We start from the raw sequence: 6,868 nt of genomic DNA on the forward strand, positions 1-6,868 counted from the left end.
AACTGTGGATGAGCGAGCAAGAAACGGAGGGGTAGATGGGAAGTGGTCAGTCGGCAGGCGCACTCCAAGTACCAGGAACTTTAAAGAGGGCTTCGGGGTTTCTTAGCAAATTCTTTGCAGGCATATATACCAGCTCCCCCTACGTCTTGCAGCTACGGAGTAGTACAAGCCAATGTGTGTGTGTGTGTGTATGTGTGTGTGTGTGTGTGTTAGAGACTACAATGAGTATGACGCACTTACGGCCAGGTCACCAGATATCTGTCGAGTGACCCTTACTAGTCCTTCTTAAACCTGAAGTAGAGTAGCTACCCTTGTTGCTCTTGGTGTTGAATCCCAAACTGGCTCCCGACATGGGACTAGAAGATCAACGAAAGATGCTCACTGGATCTGGAGACCCCCAAAGAGGAAGAAGAGGAGAAAGAATTAGTGGACACCCTAACAACAGTGAGAGAGCACCGTGTGCAGTTGGGGAAGTGTGTAAAGGCCCGGGAATGGCTAGAGTTGTGTGGTAAGTGTGTGTCTTCCAGATCACAGACAGAAGAGGATTGTACAGAGGAGCTCTTTGTGCATGCACGGGACCACTGTGTGGCCCACAAACTCTTGAAAAGCTTGAAGTAAATGTGCCTCAGCCTTGTCACTGGCAATCAGGGACAGTTCCTTGTTGTGGTTTTAAACATTTGTTTCTAATGTAGTAAGTTCTTGAGAACTGCATTGATTTTGGCAGGTAGCTTCTCGTCTGCATAATTAGCAGTGATTCGATATTAATAAACTGATCTGCAAACTTAAAACAAACAAACAAAAAAGAGGGCTTCGGGACAATATGGGATGAAAACTACTCAATTTCAATATTTCTGGGTTCAGAGGGCTCAGACACTCCTAGGACAGTTTTTGGCTATCTGGGTCCCTGTGGTAGCTGTGGAGGTTAAACCAAGCGACTCTTTTCCCTGAGAGGGCTTCTATTTTCTTACTCGTGAAGATGACAGTTTAGATAGAGCAACCTTTATAGACATCCTAACCCTTACTGCTTTTGGTTTTACTGAGATTTGGGAAGAACTCCTTATGAAAACATTTGAATGCAAAGATTTATCATTCGTTGTTTTATTTTAAGAATCTATAAAGTTGAGAGTTTAACATAAATTGGAAGGTGGAGAAGAGACAAATAGGGAGGAGGGGAAAGAGGAAGAGGAGGAAGGGGAATATGAGAAGGAAGAGACAGGAGAGGAGGGGGATGGCGAAGATGAGGAAGAGAAGGAGGAAGAGGAGGAGGAGGAAGGAGAGGAGGAGGAGGATCACAAGCTAAGTGACTTGTGGCATACCTCTCATCTTTCCCTGAGTCTGAGGCAGGAGGATAGAAATTTCAAGGTCTGCCTGGCCAACTTAACGAGACCCTGACTAAAAGCCAAAAAGTGCAGGGAATATTACCAAGCATTGGACCACTTGTCCAGCAAGACCCTGGGTTCCATCCCAGCCCTGAAATAAGAATGAAATAAGGAAGGGACGGAAGAAAAAGAAAATAAGGAAGAGAGGAGGAGGAAGAAGGGGAGGAGGGGGAGGAGGAGGAGGAAGACCCTTTGCAAAGACCCACACTATGCATTGGTACAGTTTATTCCAATATCCCACCTGTGGTGGTTTGGTGTCTTCCATCTATTTAGCACATATGAAACCAGATCAAGTGTAACACAGGCCTCTCGTATCCATACCATACGACATACTTTGGGTTCAAATCATTCCATACTCTTCCAGGAGAGTCTTTGAGCCTACAGAGTCCATCTTGAGGGTGTAACAACTAAATATTGAACCATGTACTCTCTGCCTTCTTGTCCTGTAGCCCTTTGCCCCAAGTCCTTCTGATTGGCAGAAGCTCTTTCTGCAAAGGAGGGACATCCAGGCGGTAGCTGGGAAAGTTAGGTCGTGGGTGGTGAAAGATAGTGACACAGCCAGGATTAGCAGCTGTGGGGGTGGCTGTTCCGTGTGGCCTGAAGGGGCAGATGAGGGAGCAGTGGGCAGAATTTAAAGAGAACTAAACTTAGTCTCAGTGGGAGGGAAGCCAGAGCTGTAGTGTGTGTTCACCAAGCCCTCTGAGCGTGACGCTCTCTCCTGCCCATTCTGACCTCTCTCCACAGCGGTTCAGTCGAACCCAAGGGTTTGTCCTATTCAGAGCACTTGAAGACGCTCTGGTCTGAGGAGCACTGCCCGCTATCCAGGCTTTGCCTGCTGATGCAGGAGGTTGCCTTTCTGGTTCCCCGAGATCCACCATCTTGCTTTGACTCCTTGGAGCTCCACAGAGAAAGAACATGAGGCATCCTGAGTTCTCAGGCCCTGTGTTTCCAAGTTTCCTTTTGCTTGAAATTCTTGTACCAGTCTGCACTTTTTCTGGCTGTCTAATTTTTGAACCCTCCGTTTGTGAGCCATGTCTCTTTGCCCTGGAAGGTTTCTCTCCATTCTTTAATGCTTAGCAATCGCCTCCAGGTGCCCTTACACTGGAGTCTGGGGTCTTCTTGTTTGGCTTCCACGTTTGGAATGTGTAGATTTCTGCTTCTGGCCATCTCCACAAGCTCCTCACTCTGTGCTTTCCTTGGGCTTGTTCTCTGGACAGCGTGGGTCTGCACGGGCCACCACTGCAATGACGGTCCCATGTCTAGGAGGTCCTCTGAGCACCAAGGCCTGCTTGGACTGGCTTCTGTTCTAGGTCATCAGGCTTGTCTCTGGTCAACCGAACCTACTCTAGATGCCCAGATACAGTATTTATTAAGCCAAATTCTATTCTATTTATTATCACTGCTGTTGTTATTTACCTCTTGCCATTTTTTTCTAGAGAATTCTATATCTATCCACTTTTTCCCCCCTCATGCTAACTTTGGTAGTGTTAATTGTCAACTTGACGCAATCTAGAGACCTCTGGAAGATGGGACTCTGAGGAAGTCTGTTGGGGATTGTCTTGACTGCAATAACTGAGATGGGAAGTCCCGCCCACTGAGAAGGGAAGTCCCGCCTACTGTGGATGGTATTATTGTCATTCTCTGGCTGAGAGCCAGGTCTGTTCCCATGGAGAAAGTGAGCTGAGCACATTCCTGCCGCCTTCTTCCTAACTGAAGACAGCACGCAACCAGCTCCTGTGGCCTTGACTTCTCTGCCAGGATGGGCTGACCATACTTTGGAACTGTGAGTGGAATAGACCCTTTCCCCCTTAGGTGGCTTTTGTCAGAGTACTTCATCACAGCAGCAGCAGAAGGAGCTAACATATAGCCTTAGGAAGCAACTATCAGTTTATTGACTCTACATCAGGACGCTGTATATGGCTTGTGATCCAAAGGCTGTCTCCCACCTGCTGAGGGAAACCCAGCTTGCCATTGCTTAACATATTACCCAAAGCTTGTTGCAAGGTTAGTGTTTGAGCTGACAACTTGGACAGAAGCCCTGTGACCACAAAATCAAAAAGCTTTCCCCTCTGAATCCTTAGAGATGATAATCCCTATGCAAATGCAAATTCAGGTGGAGAGAGGAGCCTCGTGGGACCAGCTCCACCATTACTCCTCTGCATGGTGGCTATTGTATCTACACTGGGCTCAGTGGCTCTGTCTGTCCTCGGGCCTCTGTTTTCTATCCTGGGTAAAGGACTCTGTGACCTCGTGCCTTCCTCAGCCCTGGTTAGATTCTGTCACCACAGTTCCTCTGAAGGACTTTGGTCAGGGGATGTTAACTAAGGAGTTCCCAGAAGGCAGCCCTGGTATTTCTGTCTTTGTTCCTGACCAGGGGAAGCCTTGAATCTCACCTGTACTGTTTCCCCCCCAGCAGCACCCAAGGGCAGGAATTCCCTCCTCTGCATGGTTGGGACACCAGGCTACCCCTAGCCAAACACCCGCATGGGATGACAGCCACCGGCAGGCTGTGCCTTGAAGTTGTAACCCAGCGAGCATTTAAAATTGCTACATTCAGAACAAAATGGGCCTCTGGCCTTTCTGTTCCTCAGAAGAGGAAATTATTTTACCCTTGTGCTTGCTTGTTTGCGAAGCACTTCATTAAACAAAAAAAGTTGGCCATTCCACATGTACAGCAGTGGTAAAACTGAGGGGGTCAGAACATGATGGGGGATATGTTAGTTACACACAGCGTTATTACCGGAGAGCCTCGCCGTTGCTTGTTACAGCTGCGGATGAGCCTGAGATAATAAATAGCCATCTCAAATAAAAGGTTTAGTTTAAAAGTAGCTGTCACAGACACTGTTTTTAACACTCGCATCACTTATTAAAAGGTCATGAAAGAAACATGTGGGTGCTTTTGCCTAAAGACTAAGTCCAACTTCAGTGTGATGTGTTTATCCTGTGTGTGTTCTCTCTGCCTGCCTTCCTCCCTCCCTCCCTCCCTTCCTCTTTGTATGTGTCTGCAGTGTGTCTCCACGTGTGGTGGCACACTCGTGTGTGCACATGTATGTGCACATGGGAACCCAAGTTTGAAGTCAGCCTGCCCTCCACCTTACCCATCCAGGCAGGGTCTCACAGTTGAACTCAGAGTTTAGGGGTCTTGATCCCCTAACTAGTCAGCTTGCTCTGGAGATCGGCTACCTCTGCCTTCCATGCACGGAGAGTCCAGGCAGGCTGCCATGTCTTCTCTCCATGTACATGGGCTCTGGTGGTCCCGACTCAGGCCCCCACACTTGAGTAACTGCTGCTGTGTCCACATGGTCTCTTTCCCTGTGCGTGTGTCTGCACATATGTGCATGTGGGTATTGCGTAAGTGTACATATGTGGTATGGATGTGTGATTTTGCTTGCACACACATCTGCTCACACTCTCTGGTGAGGCCTCCATTCCATGCCCTCCCCCCCCCCCGAGAGCCTTTATAGAAGTGTGAGAGGAGAACTGGGGTTACTCTGAACCCCCAGACACTTTTACTGCACACCTTCAGGAGGAGAAGCCCTGCTTTGATCAGCCTTCTATTTTGGATGGTGATGTAAGAGCTCATTTGGAAACATGTTTTAATTGCTTAAAAAAATTAAAGTAGTATGAGTGGTAGCTCATGCCTGCAACCCCAACACTTGAAAAATAGAGCAGGCGGGTGAGCAGTTGAACCCTGTCTGTCTGTCCATCCATCCGTCTATCTATCTATCTATCTATCTATCTATCTATCTATCTATCTATCTATCTATCCATCTTCTCTCTATATATATTTTCTCTATATATGGGCTAAAGAATGCTGACAATATAAAAACGACCTGCCTTTGAGGCCCGGGTTCCAAGGTTTGGAATGACACAACTTTGTGAATGTGGAGGGCAGTGAACTGCACTTCCCTGTCCCTGTATTGGTTTGTGGGGGGAGGGGGTTATTGGTCATAACTGCTGCCTTTCAGATTCTCTGTTTCTGTCTGCCTCAGTGACAAGGTCTGGTTTGTTCAGTCTCTGGTCTTTTAGTTCTCCAGGGGACAGTGGTTCAGGAGGACAGCCACTGCCACCACTGGGCATTCTGAGGTGTCTCTGGAGCTCCCACGTCCTCCCCTGACTGCCCCCCTCCCCTATGCCAGAGCCAGAAGAATCCACAGCCCAGCTCAGACCTTCCTCTCTCTCTCTCTAGCACCAAGAGAGAAGCCCTGACAGTTTAGGAAGGGGTGGGGTGGGAGTGGGGAACAATAGGTCTTGAAGAAAACTTGCCCAATCTCGGGGAATTTACTTTAAAATTTGTGCCCGGTAACGTAATTAGTAAACTTGTTCTCTGGCGTGTTGCGAGGATGTAATTTTTTCGCACCTTCCCTGACTTTGACACTGTGGCTTTTGAAACTTCATTTTGCACCGTGCCTCATTGTTCTTTAATCTGCTGCACTCTGCATGGAGGAGCGCAGAAATTTCGCACTTACTATGTCAATAACACCTGGCAAAATTGCCACCTATTAAGAGTAAGTGTTCTTTTTTCTCTGGTGCGAAGTGTGATGCGGTATTATATTGGCTTCCCTTGAGAGGCTAAGGAGACAATTTTAAAGCAGACAAATGCATTAAAGAAATAACCTGAACTCGAAGAAAAGGTTACAGAAAGTCAGAAACTTTTCCCCTCCCGCCTTCTTGGTTTATTTATTTAGTGATGGGTGGGGGAGGGCAGGAGAAGGAGTCAGAGGCTTCCAGAGACAAGGGTATGTTTTTGTGCCAGGGATGTGCCCTCTGTGGGATGATTGTGTCTCTCCACCCAGCTCCTGTTAGCTGGGAGAATTTCTTCATAGGCACCCTTTGTAGGACCTCGCTCCCCTTAGCTGTTCTGAAAACAGCCAAGAGCAAAGCCTCTGAGATAAGAATTCGGCTTTTGAACTTTGGTGCCCTGTGGTTCATGAAATTGCCACACTAACTTCCAGAGATGGGCTAAGGATTGGTGACACCCAGGAGCCATGGGTAAGTGGTACCTGGGCATTATAGTTGGCTAGCACAGTGCTGTCTCTGCTCCTCGAGCAGGCTAGACTCCCCTCCTTAAAATCAATCTTTAGAAACAACATACATGCAATTCATGAATCCCAATACCTAGGTTATGCATGATATGTCCCATTGTGAAAAGGGGCGCTGTTTCTGCCTCCCCACAGGCCTCTAGTTTGAGATTGCCAGTCAAATCAGGAGCCTCACATCCTGTCAGTTGTTTGCCTGCACATGAAAAGTAGAGTAAGGGCATCCCTAGCTGAGAGGCATTCTGAGAAACTGGAGTGATGTTGTCAATGTTGGTATTCTGTCTGGTCTCTGTCCCCACAGTTACCTGGCAGCAGCCAGGTAGGCCTGGCCCACTATAAAAGGGGCTCCTTGCCCCCTCCTCTCTCTCTCTTGCCTCTCTTACTCTCATACTCTTGCCTCTTCACCCTTGTTCCCCCTCTCTCCTCATTCCCTTCCCTCCTCTCTCCACA

The 6,868-nt window shown here is 47.9% G+C and overlaps 1 pseudogene; it reads left to right on the plus strand.

The window, feature by feature from the left end:
• Positions 1 to 350: 350 nt before the first annotated feature.
• LOC110307511 lies at positions 351 to 618 on the plus strand (annotated as a pseudogene).
• Positions 619 to 6,868: the final 6,250 nt, after the last annotated feature.

The sequence above is a fragment of the Mus caroli genome, chromosome 12, assembly GCF_900094665.2.
Source record: "Mus caroli chromosome 12, CAROLI_EIJ_v1.1, whole genome shotgun sequence".
Taxonomy (NCBI): domain Eukaryota; kingdom Metazoa; phylum Chordata; class Mammalia; order Rodentia; family Muridae; genus Mus; species Mus caroli.